Raw genomic sequence first — 17,008 nt, forward strand, 5'->3', positions numbered from 1 at the left:
GGTCGCCACGGCAGGCGTAAAGATCCAATTTAAAATCATTCAGGGTTTATTTGCAATTGCATTATTAATTTTAGAGAAAATCGGAGGAGAGAGAGTGCCGAAAGGGCATATACACGAATATTTTTGGGCGGCGTTCGTTTACAATTGCTTGTTTTATTAAGGGCTTTCTTGAAAAAAAACGCAAAGAGCCTCCCGCCTTGTCGACGTGGCGCAACTTTAGCCGTTGGATAAAAATCCAACGGCGATCTCACATGTGTATGTGGCAGGAGGTAAGTTCACCGCCCGTGAGGCGCATACAATGCGCGTGCACGGGCGGTGATGTGGCGACACACAAGTAGGCAAAGGAACGAAAAAACGCATGTGTGCGTGCGTATCAAGACGTACGCAAAATGCGCACTAACGAAAATTTAATTGTTTTTTTACTCTCTCGTCAGGGGTACGTGGCACGATGAGAGAGTGCCCGCCAAAGGAGTTGAAACGCCGCAGCCAATAGGAAGTCGACACGTCATTGCGTGTATTAATAAATAAATCAATTTTAAATCCAATGGACTAAATTGGTTTAAAATTGATTTATTAATAACTTTTGATCCTGATGTCCGATTGAGATGATTTTTTTATGGATTTTCTCGTCTTGATCCCCTCTTTCTATTTGTATGGTTGGATCATTCAGATCTAGCCTACATTGATAGATAAAAATTAATTACTAAACGGGGGTAAAATGGTGATTTTCACCATGTGACCTAGGTATAAAAGCTGAATTTCGAGAGGAGGGGCTCATTCTGGAGGGGTGCTTCATCACAGCTGCAAGACAGAGAGGAGTCCCAGCCTGGATCAACAGTTTTGATATTTTTTTCTTTCATTGTATTCAAACTTTTGTGCATTTTGAATGAAATAGGTTAAGTTGTTTGTTTCTTCATCTCCATTCTAGTCTGAACTTCTAAATCGCTTGGCTTGAGCGGCATGTACAAGCCCTGATTAGGATTGAGAGGAGAAATTGAGAAATTTTACCTGGGAATTCAATTGCATTACAAAAAAAATTATAAAAAAATTTAGTTTTAATTCTTAGAATTCTCAATTTCCCCATTTTAGTTCTGAATTATCAATCTGCAAAAATCAACCCAACTCATTTTAAGAACCCTCTTTCAACCTCTCTAAATGACTTCTTGGATCCTTTAATTATGATCAAAGAAGGAAATTTAGAGCCCTTAATTCTTCTAGTCTTCTCATTTCTTCTATCCCCCTCTCTAAATTCTCACTTAATTAGGGTGACTTGATCCTCATTGAAGATCAAATTCACTCTAATTAGGATCTAAAACACAAAAAAAATAAAATCAAATTGAAATTCCTACTTGCCTCCCTTGGACGACACTCATACTTATCACTATACATATTAAGTAGAGTTTTATAAATTTTATTGCATAAGCCAAAAATTCACAACGACAAGGGCTAAAAAACTCGCGTAATTTTCACCCCTATTTTCGGCTTATCAATGGAGATCTGGATTTGAGAGAGGGAGAAGAGAAATAGAGATATGAAATTGACAGAGGGAGAAGTAAAATAGAGATATGAAACTGAGAGAGAGAGAGAAGAGAAATAGAGTTATGAAATTAAGCGATGGAGAAGTAAAATGGTGATATGAAATTGAGAGAGGGAGAAGTAAACTACAGATATGAGTTTGAGAGAGGGAGAAGAGAAATAGAGATATGAAATTGAGACAGAGAGAGCAGTAATAGAGTTATGAAATTAAGAGATGGGGAAAAAATAGTGATATGATATTGTAAGAGGAAGAAGTAAAATAGAGATATGAAACTGAGAGAGAGAGAAGAGAAATAGAGTTATGAAATTAAGCGATGGAGAAGTAAAATGGTGATATGAAATTGAGAGAGGGAGAAGTAAACTAGAGATATGAATTTGAGAGAGGGAGAAGAGAAATAGAGATATGAAATTGAGAGAGAGAGAGCAGTAATAGAGTTATGAAATTAAGAGATGGGGGAAAAATAGTGATATGATATTGTAAGAGGAAGAAGTAAAATAGAGATATGAAACTGAGAGAGAGAGAAGAGAAATAGAGTTATGAAATTAAGCGATGGAGAAGTAAAATGGTGATATGAAATTGAGAGAGGGAGAAGTAAACTAGAGATATGAAATTGAGACAGGGAGAAGAGAAATAGAGATATGAAATTGAGAGAGGGAGAGGAGTAATAGAGTTATGAAATTAAGAGATGGGGAAAAAAATAGTGATATGATATTGAAAGAGGAAGAAGTAAAATAGAGATATGAAATTGAGAGAGGGAGAAGAGAAATGGAGTTATGAAATTAATAGATGAAGTAAAATGGAGATATGAATTTGAGAGATGGAGAAGTAAAATGGAGATATGAAATTGAGAGAGGGAGAAGAAAAATAGATCTACAAAATTGAGAAAGGGAGAAGTAAAATAGAGATATGAAAGTGAGGGAGGGAGAAAAAAAATGGAGTTATGAAATTGATGGAGGGAGAAGTAAAATAGGGATATGAAATTGAGAGAGGGAGAAGAAAAATAGAGATGGGAAATTGACAGAGATATGAAATTGAGAGAGGGAGAACAAAAATAGAGATATGAAATTGAGAGAGGGAGAAGGAAAATAGAGCTACGAAATTGAGAAAGGGAGAAGTAAAATAGAGATATGAAAGTGAGGGAGGGAGAAGAAAAATGGAGTTATGAAATTGATGGAGGGAGAAGTAAAATAGGGATATGAAATTGAGAGAGGGAGAAGAAAAATAGAGATGGGAAATTGACAGAGATATGAAATTGAGAGAGGGAGAACAAAAATAGAGATATGAAATTGAGAGAGGGAGAAGAAAAATAGAACTATGAAATTGAGAAAGGGAGAAGTAAAATAGAGATATGAAAGTGAGAGAGGGAGAGGACGAAGAGAGATAGGAAATTGAGAGAGGATGAAGATAACGGGAGAGAAAAGATAGAGAAAAAGAGGAAGCTGAGAGGAAAGATAGAGAGAGAGCTGAAATTGACGGAAACAGAAGAGCAATGGTCCTATTTTGCCAGCAGAAAATCGACTTACCCCTGTTGCCTTCTGCCGCCGTTGCCCGCCGTTGTTTGCCGTTGCTCGGCGTTGCCCGCCGGTGCTCGCCGATGCCCGCTCCCGCCGTTGCTAGAAAACAAGGTTCAAAACCTTAAAAAATCGAAATACGTAACTTATATGAAATTTCATAAAAGAACTAACTTATATGAAATGTTTATGAAATTCGATGCGGATATCGAAAACCGATATTTATCGACTTACCCCTGAGACGGGAGACAGATCACGGTTTCAGACGGATACCGGTATCGGATATCGGCATTGTAGCAACCGATATCCGATACCGATATCCGGTATCTGGATATCGGAAAAAACCGGTACCGGAAGTTTCTGGTACCGGCATCCGTCCAGCATCTGTCCTGATACCGGTATCCGGTACCGGCATCGGGACGGGCGAACATTATCGTGGTGCATGTCGCACCTTTGTGCCTTGACACCGCTGTGCCTTGTTGCTCACCTTCCACAGTTGCTGAATCAAACACCTCCTGAACCTACCGTTCTGGGTACGCTCTCCGATTCCCTCTCAATGTTATATTATTTCTTTTAGTGCCTCCGAACGTTTTCTCCACCGTCGGGATTAGGTTGGTGATAAATAGGATTCACGTTCTGTGGATTAGGATTTCACTCGGTACGTCCTTGGTTGAGACCGTCGAAGGTGTGCGCAAAAGTGGCAGTAGCCGAGCTCGCACCATCGGCCTTCAACCCGACGTCTGGATCATCGAGAGCCTAGTTGCATTCCCAGATCGCATTTACCGTAGCCTAATGGTCGTTGGTGTCCGTTGACGCCAGATTTATACTTCTCAGTGATTTTATCATTGCATCATCATTTGCATTACATTTACGTAAGTCGTATCCTCTACATTACATGATTGGCATTGCCCCCCCTATGTTGTAACATGAGCCGTACGATCCCGACATCCATCGTGTTACATCAAGAAGAGGTGGAGACGGCAAAGGTTCTGGGAGTAAATATGGGAGAGGAGCAGAGGGCAGTGGAAGAGGCAGTTCAGGAGCAAGAGAGGGAGTAGCCGGGTCAACTAGGGAAGCATGAGGAATAGAGCCTTCTGTGTGCTAGAGTAGCCAACAAACATTCCCTTGGTCGCCCGTGGAGCCAGTTTAGATTTAGTGGCCAAGTGGTCATGGGCAAAGGCCACACATCCAAATATAGGACGCAGTAAGGGAAATAGCTCTCGCTCGGGATGAAGTATATAAAGAGGGACATCACTATTAAAAGGTGTAGAAGGAAGGCGGTTGATGAGGAACATCGAGGTCATGATAGCATCCGCCCAGAACTCATGCGGGACATTCATCTCATAGAGAATCGTCTGAGTCATATCCAGAAAATGACGATGTTTCTGCTCAACGATGCCATTTTGTTGAGAGGTATGGGGGCATGATGCTTGATGAAAAATACTAGTTGCCATGCATAAATCTTGAAATTCACGTTGAACAAGTGCCGCAGCATTGTCCGTGCGGATGATCTTCGGAGTGCACGAGTATTGAGTTAAAATCTCTTGAATAAATTATCGGATCATCGGAAGAGCATCGGTGTGGTCGGTAGTAGATATACCCACGACACATGGGAGTAATCATCGATAAGAACCATATAATATCAAAAACCAAGCATAGATGGAACGCGTGAGGGTCCCCAAATATTACAATTAACTAAATCAAAAGGTTTCATACTAATAGATTCAGTACTTTGAAAAGTAGCACAATGATGTTTTCCCATCTGACATGACTCACAAACAAAATCCTTAACTATAACCCAGGGAATAGCTTGGTGGAGTTTGGTGATACCAGGATGGCCAAGACGACGAGGCCAATCAAGAGAAGTATAGGAATGGGAAAAGTGATAGGAAAGTCCAGTGGATGGGGTATTGGAGACAAGCTCGTAAACACCACCTTGAGTCTTATGCCCCAAACCAATCTGTACGCCGGTCCTCAAGTCCTGAAACACACAGCAATAGGCCAAAAATGTGACGGAGCATAAAATAGCTTCAGCCAAGGTACTAATAGATATAAGATTGAATGGAAAGCCCGTAATATAGAGAACATCACGAAGCGGAAGCTGAGATGTAGGAGATGCAGTGAATTTGCCAATAACCAAACAAGATCACCCATCCACAACAAAGATAGATTCAGTGTGAGGAAGTGTCATCACCCGTGACAGTGACGTGAGGCCCCAGAATCAATAATCCAAGACCCCGAAGGAGAGGGAGCGGTAGTACCTTGACCAGAGGTAGAAGGGCCAAGCATGGCAGTGGTAAGAGCGACAAAGTTGGCTAGAGGACCACCATGTGAAGTGTGTGCCACAGAAGATGGGTTAGCCGGGATAGAAGTGTGCGCCACAAACCCGGGAGATGGCAATAGGGAAGAAGCCGATGAAGGTGGAACATGACGAGGATGTCCGAGTGGATAGCCCCACTTCTGATAGGATCGAGCAGACGAGTGCGTCAGTCAGGAGCAATGAATGCAAGGAGGACATGTATACTTGTTGCGACGACGATCAGAAGTATGATGATTGAGAATTGCCGGAGTTTCTCCTAGTAGTGGCCAGAAGTGTAGGAGCAGAGGTCAGGAGTGCCGACGAGTCGGATGATGCGATAAGGGCGGACGAAGGTCCCTTGATGGGGGTGAGGCTTTCCACTTGTTGGGCTGCATTAAAGACATTAGCCACGGAGGGAAGAGTCGTACCACTCAAAATAGAGCCGCGTAACTCCATACTGATGGCAGTAGGGATAGAGTTAAGGAATATGGAGACCTGTAACTCTTCCCGATAACGTCTTTGCTCCGCGAGATCCAGAGCATATGGCTGATAGACCTGTAGCCGAGAGTCACATCCACGAAGAGTAGCATACACCGTCTCGAGAGAACCCTCCGAAGCTTGAAGTTTAAGCATCTTCTCAATGATGTCAATAGTAGAGGCGATGTTACTCTTCGGACCATACATCCGGAAGAGCTCGTCCCATATCTTCTTTGTCCGGGATATAAGTTGTAATGAGTCGGCAAGATCTGGAGATAGCATCTTCAATAACCATGTCATAGCCGTATGATCACGCGTGATCCAGTGCGCATACTGCAGATTATCGGGCGACAGTGGGTCTTCCGTCAAAAGAGACTCGTGTTGATGTATTTGCAATAATTGAAGAAAACTCGCCGACCATGTGATATAATTTGAGCCCCGTCCAGAGAAGATGGAACATGGCTCCTGCAACTGTGAGATAAAAGGATGGACCGGTCCGGTACTAACCGTTGCAGGCATATAGGTAGGCAGCAGATAATTTCGGATGGATACATCTCAAGTGGATACAGCAAATATAGGTGGTGGAAGAAGTAGAAACACAGCCGGCAAATATAACTCCAGAGAGAGCACAGCAAAGAAAGAAACGCAGCCGCCTGAAGATGTCATCGATTGGCGATCAGATAACGTCGTCGGTGTGTAGAAGGAGACGGTGGCGGTAAGAGGACACCGCTGGTGAGAAGGAGACGTCGCGAATGATCGAGGTGGCCGCCGGCGATCAAGGAGACTGCCAGCAATCAATAAGAGGCCGCCGACGATGAAGGAGAAGCCGCCGGCCATCAAGAATACCGCCGACAATCACGAAGAATTCATCGACGATAAAGGAGAACCGCCGCCGGCGTTCAGAGGGCACCGCCAGCTATCAGGAAGTCATCGGCTATCAAGGAGGTTGCCGGCGTTCAGGGGTTGCAGCCGGAGTTCAAGGAGCAGTCGCCGTTGGCGTTCAAAGGGCGCCGCCGTGGTGAGATTCGTCGCCGGCGATGAGAACTGACGCCAGCGATCGGAACCGTTGCGAGCGATCAGAGAGATTCGAAGCTCCGGAGCTCCGATCCTGAGAAAATGGTGAAGTTTCTGAAGCCGAAAAAGGCGGTGATCATCCTGCAAGGCCGATTAGCGGGGAGAAAAATGGTGATCGTGAAGAACTTCGACGAAGGCACTCGCGATCGTCCCTACGGCCACTGCCTCGTTGCTGGGATCTCAAGGATACCGTCTCCGTGGATTCTCTCCAGTCGCGGGATAAGAAGGTCACCGCGATCGCCGCAGAAGATATCGCCGTGCAGAAGATATCGCCAGCGACTAATATCACAGAAGATATCGCAGAAGCTATGGACGAATATCGCTGTCGCAGACGATATCGACGATCGTGGCAGAAGCTAGCGCCGGCGACTAGAAGAGAGGAAGGGACCGATCTCCTGGCTCTGATACCATGTTGCATGGTATGCAGAAGAGAGAGAGTGGAGAGGAAAGAGAGCGCCAATTTCCTTGATTAGACCACGTAAGTTCCCTTAGGTTAGAGAGAAGAGAAGAAGAGTACATAAAGAGGGAGGAGAGAGAAAGAGAGAGAGAGAGTAGTTGGTGGCCCAATAACTCACTTACATAAGCCCAACATGGTCTCCTCTTCTCACATATTTCTCATACTTTGGGATGGTAGCTGAGGACTTGTGGGCTGAGGGCCCACAACCCTCTAATGTTTTATTATTGGGTTTTGTGCCCTAACAGACCTTTTAACTCAATTAGAAACACACTGATCGAATCACCTTTATGCAAAATTATATCCACTATCCATAACGGTTGCTTGAATGAGCCATCATGAGCGAGATAAGTGTAGGATTTTGAGACATATCCATGTGGTCCTCGTAACATTGAATATCATTATCTTATACTTGAGAAGAAACACCATTTTTCTTAGATTATCCTTTTGTCATTTTGTGTGTTGACGTCAGGGCACAACGCCCAATGAGAGGAGTAGAGAGTAGGCTCCCAAAGAAAGACTAGCAAAGGCATATAACAATTGGGGCTTCCTTATTTCTATACTTGATGAGAATTTTTTCATCTTCCCATGCACCCATTCAATAAATATTAATTCCAATAAACCTTTGGTTATAAGTATGAAATCATTTTTTTCCTTTGATTTACCAGTCCAATAATGTATCATTTAACAGCCAATAAACCGTACATGTGTGGCCTTCTAGTCCCATGCACCTGTCTAGGTAGAAACTACATGAGCCACATGATTCTTTACTAACTTACATAATTAGTTAACTACATGGTATATTTAATATTTTAATATTCTATCAATTTCACCCCATAAATAGGTTGAGTCATCAATACAAGATGTCAGGCTATAATGTGTGCTCTAGAAGGAACTAAGGATTCACAAACCCTTTCATGGAACCTTCCTATCACCAGTTATAGTGTACACATGATTTGTTATCTGCAAGATACACCTAGAATAAGTTAGGATTATCCTTTTAAGATGTAGAAGGCTCGACGCATGCCAAAGTTTACTGAAAGGTTTGAAAGCAAAGGTTATATAGTAATCATCTTTAAACCAATGTTCAGTTTTGACCCTATTTTTTAGGTCATGAAGAAATATCTCAAGTTGTACTTCAGTTATCTAGTTAGGACTGATGCATTGGAAAATCATCAAATAATTCTTTCTCCAATATTTACATTATTTTGGCCGAGGACTTCATTGCAACATCTTCCGTAAGTTCTATCATTTCCTAACAAGGGTTGACTATACCATCTTTACCACTCAATTACCATTGTGGAGTTGTTGCTGCATCAAAGCTACATAAGACTATTTTGAATCCACTCAATTACCCTCTCAAATACCCTATGAATAGGAATTTTTATAATATATGATTAAAGATCAGTGATCATTGTACTAAGATATCATCATAATTCACTTATCTTTGCACATATTCTTGAATTCCAAATTAAATCCAATAATATGATTCATATTAATGAATCATGAACAATATATGGAATTTGTAATTGGCTTCAAAGGTCATATATAACTCTATTGCTTATCTTTTTAAGCTCGTGAGTGTCTTGCTCTTTGGAGACAAATAAATTATAAGGCATTTTTTATGAAAATAATTTATCAATTTTCTAGCATGACATAAAATTTTCTTGTATTACCCAATAGAGTTTATGAACCATTTTTCTCTGTGTATATTGTAATTAGCAAAGTCTCAAAAAAAATTAAAATATTTTTAATGAAAATAATGTTATCATTTTTTCCCAAAATTCTTTCTATATCAATTCAACTCAGCTGTAGTAATTTATTTGTTAATTTTTCAATAAATTAAAATTAATGAACTCTGATGAAATTTCACTCTGTTTAGACTTGTTTTTTAACTCTTTGATTCCTATAAATTTAATCTCAATATTTCTATTAATATTCCCTTCACTCTTACATATAAACTTTTATTTCAGTTTGATGTAAGATTCAAAATGGTTCCAAGTCATTTTCACTCTCAAAACTGTTGTCTAATTATCCCTCCAATTTATTCAATCATTGATTATATATAAATTAAAAACATATGTTTAAACATTAATTATGAAAATTTTAATGCAAAATATTCTCTGACATAATATTTTTTCTTATGTTCTTACACCCCTTTATTTGCGCTAATCGGTAGTTTTTTTCCTTTTGAATGTGTTGATGGAGATGCAGAAATTATATCTTTGTGGTACAAGAAAACTCTCAAAGGCAATTAAAAGAATGAATATGAATTTTGAAACTCTGATCACTCATGATCAAAGAATCTAGTATTAAAATAAACATATCAAATGACTTTAAAGCACATAGTAAGTTTGTTTGTTAAAATTCACCCTTGCGTTTAAAAATCTTATTTTTTAAGGATTTCATCATTGAGTAAAGTTTTTTCAGGCATCACAAGATAAAAAATTTCATTTTAAAAAAACTACCCTAATTTAATTTAGTCCTCTTTTTAATTTAAGGAAAAAGTGTATCGATCCTTTAGTCAAAATAATACAAAAAAAGACCTCAAGTTTTTGGATATTCAAGCAATATGTTTTACATCATTCAAATAGTATTTAATTATATTAATAAAATATTAAAATCAATTTGAGATAACTTTGATTCAGATTCTTTATTGAAAAGAAACTATGATACAAAAGTATCGAAAGTGATTTATGTAAGATTTTTGTAAAAGAAGTTTTTTCTCATTCATTTATGTACGAATATAGATTTAATGCCAGGAAAGGTAGAAACACTTGTCCTAAAGAGGTTGCAGAGATTATAATGTAATCTATTTTAAAGTATTTATAAGTTATTTTCATACTAATATGTCAGTCAGAGAAATAATAAAAATAAAGAATATCATAAAGACGCAAAAATGTGTTGATCATGTTGTATTCTGACTAATGTGAGTAGAGGTTTTGATATATGCTTATTTGGTGAAAAGATTATCAAATTAATGTATTATTATGATATAATTAAAGATAAATCATTCATGATAAAACTGAAGTTTCTTAACATGGCTCTGGATTTGAAATTATTGTTACTTAAATAATAATGAAATCTAAGCCATCTTCATCTATTGAGCCCTGTTCACCAACAGCAGTACAAATTAAAGACCGTTAAAACAGTGTTGGTCAAGCTCTTGGTAGTCAAGCATAATCTTGGATTTCGAATAGGCGTCTATTGAGAACAATAAGAAATGCCGGTTACTGACCCTCTTTTGAAGGCACTTTAAACATGTACATGAAGTGGATATTAGTGAAATATGATTCTACTTTATATCAAATTGATGATTGTTTCCTATTTAATCCAACTTTAGACTAATATGGTCACTCCATGACTGCGGTTTCGCGGTGCGGTGTGAAACCATATTCTTAACGTGGTACCCACCGGCTGAGTACTAAGTGATATAATGTCCAACTCGATATATGTTTGCCGAAGTTCATCATGAACTATCATTTATAGTGGAGTAAATGAATATAATGAGACTCTGGGCCCTTTGACGAGAACGTTATGGCATCATTCATTACCTGTTTTGTCTTAACATTGAAAAGCATTATTAAAGAACACGGACGCAGACGTGAGATGAATTATTAAACATCAGTATCTCACCAATTATTTATGAGAGATGTTATCCCGAAATAAGGTGTGTTATTCGCGAGGATTTGAAACGGTGGTCCTCCGACGAGATGGTGGGAATCAATCTCCATGTATTGTCATCATACAAGTCACAAATAACCCAACCAGAAAATCGTATACAGACGTAGTCTGAGTTGAATGATAAAATAAGAAAAGGGTTATCGCCAACGAGACCGACGACAATATTTAGCCAATTTGATGGCGATTACACGCAAAGAAAGAGCCAAAAACTCTCACGTCGTCAGCAAAAGGGGTCAACGTCTCCGTCTTCCGTGAACATCACCTTCTTACAAGTCACAAAATAACCCAACAAAAAAATCGTATACAAACGTAGTCTACAGAGTTGAATGATAAAATAAGAAAGGGCAAATACTACCAAACGTCATGAACTCCCGTTTTTGTTCAAAAAACATCATGAACTTTCAGTCTTGTTCAAAAAATAGCACGGGCCAATAAGAAGACGCCAAGTGGCGTCTTCTTATTTTTTTCCCAGCGATAGTCAAAATGCTGACGTGGATTCCACCGTGGTAGCCAGGTGGACTCCACGATGGCACGATGGATACCACGTCAGCAGTTGACCACCGCTGGCAAAAAATAAGAAGACGCCACTTGGCGTCTTCTTATTGGCCCGTGCTATTTTTTGAACAAGACTGAAAGTTCATGATGTTTTTTGAACAAAAACGGGAGTTCATGACGTTTGGTAGTATTTGCCCAATAAGAAAAGGGTTATCGCCATCGATACTCGACGACAATATTTAGCCAATTTGATGGCGATTACACGCAAAGAAAGAGCCAAAAACTCTCACGTCCACCGCAAATAATCGCGATTATTTCCTTGAACGCAAAACGGGTTAACGTCTCCGTCTTCCGTGCACATCACCTTCTTACAAGTCACAAAATAACCCAACCAAAAAATCGTATACAAACGCAGTCTACAGAGTTGAATGATAAAATAAGAAAAGGTTTATCGCCATCGATACTCGACGATAATATTTAGCCAATTTGATGGCGATTACACGCAAAGAAAGAGCCAACTCTCACGTCCACCGCAAATAACCGCGATTATTTCCTTGCACGCAAACCGGGTCAATGTCTCCGTCTTCCGTGCACATCACCTTCTTCGTTCGCCTCCTGCACCAGATCGGAACGGAGAAACGGAACCGCGAAAGAAGAGAGAATTCTCTCCCAGCCATGCACCGAAGCTCTCGAACGATCTCCGCCATGGAAGGGCGATAACTTCTCTCGGAGCTCACGCAACGAGCGGCTATGGCGAGAAGGCAAGCGACGGTAGCGCGCTCGGCTTTCCGCGGGGGAGGCAGCCTCGAGTCGCAGATCTCTTCCAATCCCCCGGCGGCGATCAACGGCGCGGCCCAGGCCACGACGGAGGTGAGCTCGCCGGCGCAGGCCATGGCGGGTCTTCCGCTGATAAGCTCGAGAAGCAAAACTCCGAAGCTGAACACGTCGTTCTCGGGGCCGAGCTTCGACGGCTCGTTGTAGCTCGGGTCTAAATAGCCGATGGTTCCGGCCGGTGGCGCGGCCGCGGCGGGGCAGCGCACGGCGAGGCTGAAGTCACCGAGCCGGGCGGTCCAGTCCGCGTCGAAGAGGACGTTCTCGGGCTTGACGTCGCGGTGAACGACGGGCGGCGACGCCGCGTGGAGGGTAGCGAGAGCTTTGGCGATCTGAAGAGCGACGGTGGCGCGGCGGCTAAAGGAAGACGGCGCCGCTGCCTTGTGGAGGAGATGGTGTAAGGAGCCGTTGGGCATGAACTCCAAGACGAGGAGTCGCTCGCCGTTGAAGGGGCAGCGGGAGAAGCCCAACGGGGAGACTAAGTAAGGGCTGCGAAGCGCGCTTAGAAGCTCGATCTCGTCGTTGAGCTTCGCGGTGAACGGCGTTTTGACTGCTATACGGTTTCCTCCGCGGAGAACGCCGATGTAGACGCAGCCGTGGCTGCCCTTCCCCACCACCCGCTCCGCCGCGAAGCCCCCCGTCGACGCCTCTATCTCGCCGTAGTCGAACTCCCTCATCTTCCGCGGTAATGCTCTTAGCGCACAAAGGAAGAGAAATCGGAAGAAAGGAAGGAAGAAAAGATGGAAGAGAGGAAGAGAGGAGGGCGGTTTCTAATTCTACGTGCAGGGAGGAATGTTGGGATTTGAGAATAATACGCGTGGTGGTAGAATTATCGCACAAACATGAGAGTATTTAATCGCAGTTATCAAAATTCTCAAGAAAAAATGAAATAAAGAGAGAAAGAACGAAAGAAAGAGAAAGGGAAGGACGGAAGAAAGAAAGAGAAAAGGAAGGACGAAAGAAAGAAAGAGAAAAGGAAGAACGAAAGAAAGAGATGAAGAAAGACAAAAAGAAAGAAAGAAAGGAAGGAAGGACGGAAGAAAGAAAGAATGGAAGGGAGAACGAAAAAAAGAGATGAAGAAAGACAAAAAGAAAAAAAGAAAGGAAGGAAGAAAGAACGAAAGAAAGAAATGAAGAAAGAGTAAAAGAAAGAGAGAAAGAAATAGAGAAAGAAAGAAAGAAAGAAATAGAGAAAGAAAGAGAGAGAAATTAAGAAAGAAAGAGAGAAAGAAAGAAAGAAAGAAGGATAAAGGAAGAAAGGTGGGACTTCCTAATTCTACGCGCAAGGAGGAATGTTGGGTTTTGAGAATAATACGAGTGGTTGTAGAATTATCGCACAAACATATGAGAATTTAATCGTAAGAATCAAAATTCTCAGAAAAAAAAAGATGCGGTGGGGAGGTCATAGAGGAAGCATGTTGAGTTCTTTTTTCTTGAATGGAACGGCAAAAATCACGCGGATCGGAGATATTTGCAATATAAGCCAAGAAAGTGGTTAGTTTGGCGGCCAACCAAGAAAGGTATTTTGCCCGTTTCCTTGCCGCTGATTGCACCGCGCGTGGGGGAGGTGAAACGATGAGGGGTATGATGGCGCCTGATCGACGTAAAGTAAAGTTCCACTATTGAGGAAATTGAATCCAACTTGTTTATTAATGATTCTTTCCTCCATTGGGCCCCCCTTGTTCTCTGACTTTCTCTCTTCTGTTTATTTTATTTTTTTCTCTAGATTTCTCGTGGGTCCAAAACACTGAATTGTCCCTTTGTTCATCTACTCTCTCTGGATCATCAAGGTGTTTTCCCTCTAGTAAAATCACGTAGACAATCTATCTTTCCTTGCCTATCGACCTAAAAAAATATGCATCTACCTTTCTATATTTCTTTATTTTTTTGGCTTCTTTCAATACGATTCAAATCTTTCTGTTTTTTCCATCTTCATTCTTACTTTCCTTCTACTCTCTGTTTTTTCCTTCTACTCTCTGTCTGTATGTTTATCTAATTATAATCACAGGTAACATACATTTTATTCTAATTTCCTATATGTTATATGTTTACTTTTTAATTTTTCGTTAATCCATGATGCATAAGCTTAAAATAGTTTATTGTATTTTTAGGATGAAATTTTGATTTTTCCTTATTTTTGGGTATTTGTGTGGAATTTTTACATTAAATTCATCAAGAATATGAATTACAAGTCAGAATATATCATTCTGACTTCTTAAATAAGGTTTTTGAGGTCATTTTTATTTGATGTTATCCTCTCTGCCAGATGTTACAATCCAATTTGTTCGATTGCACCCAATGTAATTCTTTATTTTTACATTACAAAAAAATGTGCTTTTTTTTTGCAATAAATGTTGACTAACACAGGGACACGTGGCATGACAAAGCTTGATGAAAGGGAAAAGCCCCAATTAATGCGTTAAAATTCATTTTCTTTTTTTCTTTTTTATGTACACATCGTGTACTTGAAGCACATATTTTCACGCAATCATTGGCATCCTTTTGGCACTTTCAAGGAAATGCGCTTACATCAGATGAATGTTTTTTGAAGAAATCAAAAGCACGTGGATCATCTTTCTAAACACAGATTTTAATGCATAATCTTCAAGAAATTTTTAATTTTGTGTTAGGGTACCCATCCATGATGAAGATCAAGGGGGAGAGAGAATAAATCAGGGGCCAATATAGCTCTACCTTCAGTGAACAATATCTAGTGATCTAGAAGGATTTTAGGACTAAAATTTTATAGGTAGTTCTATCCATCCATGGTCTCGGATCCATAAATAGAACCCCATCAATGTAAAAATATACCTTTGGATTGCATTACGATAATCACAGTTATTGCTCATTCAAAATCTGGTTTGGGTTGATTCTTGAGTTTTAAGAGCAAAGCATTGAAGGAGAAGAAATCATTGGTGGTTATTGCTCATTCAAAATCTGGTTTGGGTTGATTTTTGAGTTTTAAGAGAAAAGTATTGAAGGAGAAGAAATCTGATCAAGACTCGTGAAGAGAAAGCACTCTCAGCCACATGGGCACATGACGACGAGGTTAGCACAATCTTTCATTTTTTCAAACTCAGCCTTCATCCTTTTTATAGGTTATCATTCCCGATGATAGCTTAGGTTTTCACCATCCCTCATGCTACCATCAACTCCACTACTTGTCGGCATGGACAAAATCCATTTCACCATATTTTAGCACCCAAAAAATCATTTCACTCAACCCCTCCATCACTCGTCAGCATGTCTCCACAGCCATACCCATCACAATCTGCAATGGGATATCATTCGTTTGCTCCACTCCACTCACACCAACCCCATAAACTATTGCATAGCATTGCAAGAGTGTGCTCTATGCTATTTGATTAAAATTAATTAGTACTTTTGTTATAAAAGTCCATTAAAATTACCAAATTTATTTTATAAATTTTGAATTATTTTCAAGTAATTTTCACTTTTTTTATTCTATTAAATTAGAGATTTAATTCTTCAAAAATATATAACATATTAAAATTTTCACTTTTTCAATACTTGCTCTATGTGGATTTGATCATTACCTGAAATTTACTTGCAAAAAAAAGTATAAATTATTGCATAAATTAGAAAGATGAAATGAAATAATTAACCTTAACTTTAGGTTGATTATAAGACTATAGTTAACTTTTCTTTTTATACATATATCTATATGTCTATCAGTCTTCCTATATAAATGTATCTCCATTTTCTTGATTTATATATACATCCATATATTTGTCTGCCTTTCTTTCTTTGTATATCTATGTCCCAATTTTTCTCTCTTTCTATCTATAGACATATTTTTTAAGTTTATTTATGTATTTATGTTTGTATCTGTGTGCCCCTCTGGCTGCCAGCCTATCATTTTTCATCCAGAAAAAGTAAGAATAAAGTATTATTATAAATAATTAAAAGAACTACAATAAAACTAAAATGAATTATAAGTACAACTAATAATAAAAATTAAAACTTCAATTCAAATTAAAATTTTAAAATAAAACTTAAATTGAAAGTGAAATTAAGAGTAAAATTGCAAGTAAATGAAAATTGGAATTAATACAAAAACTAGAAATTAAAATTTAAATTAAAGTAAACTACAACTAAATTTGAAATTAAGATTAAACTAAAACCAAATTTAAAATCAAAAATAAACTGACAGTGAAATTAAACTGAAATTCAAATCAAAACTAAAGTTTAATTTTAAACTTTAACTTAAATCCAAATTATAACTAAAACAACGACAATGGGGTTGGGTCATTATCCCCGTCATCATCCCCGTCGTTCATGTCATCATCAGTCATCATCCCTATCGTTGTTGGTTGTCTTTTCTGTCAACAATGGATGTTGTTCATGTCGTCTTTGATAATCATCTCCATCGCCACAACTCTGTCTCTGTCATTGATAGGTGTTGCCCTTGTCCTCCAGATTCATCGCGCATGTCGTCTATGATTTTCGTGCACATCCTCAGCGGTAGTCCACACTAGGCCCTCCTGTCGTCGACAGTCATCATCCCCATCATCCACGCTAGTTCATCCCGTCAACGGCAGTCATCCTCTGCATCGTAAATGGTCATCGTACCCAACATTGTCGATCATCATGCGCATTGTGTACAGTGCTCGTCCCCTTCATCC

At 39.7% G+C, this 17,008-nt stretch overlaps 1 pseudogene; it reads right to left on the minus strand.

Annotated features, from left to right (window-relative positions):
- Positions 1-11,914: 11,914 nt before the first annotated feature.
- LOC144708647 (serine/threonine-protein kinase-like protein At3g51990 pseudogene) lies at positions 11,915-13,767 on the minus strand (annotated as a pseudogene).
- Positions 13,768-17,008: the final 3,241 nt, after the last annotated feature.

The sequence above is a fragment of the Wolffia australiana genome, chromosome 1 (genome assembly GCF_029677425.1).
Source record: "Wolffia australiana isolate 7733 chromosome 1, ASM2967742v1".
Taxonomy (NCBI): domain Eukaryota; kingdom Viridiplantae; phylum Streptophyta; class Magnoliopsida; order Alismatales; family Araceae; genus Wolffia; species Wolffia australiana.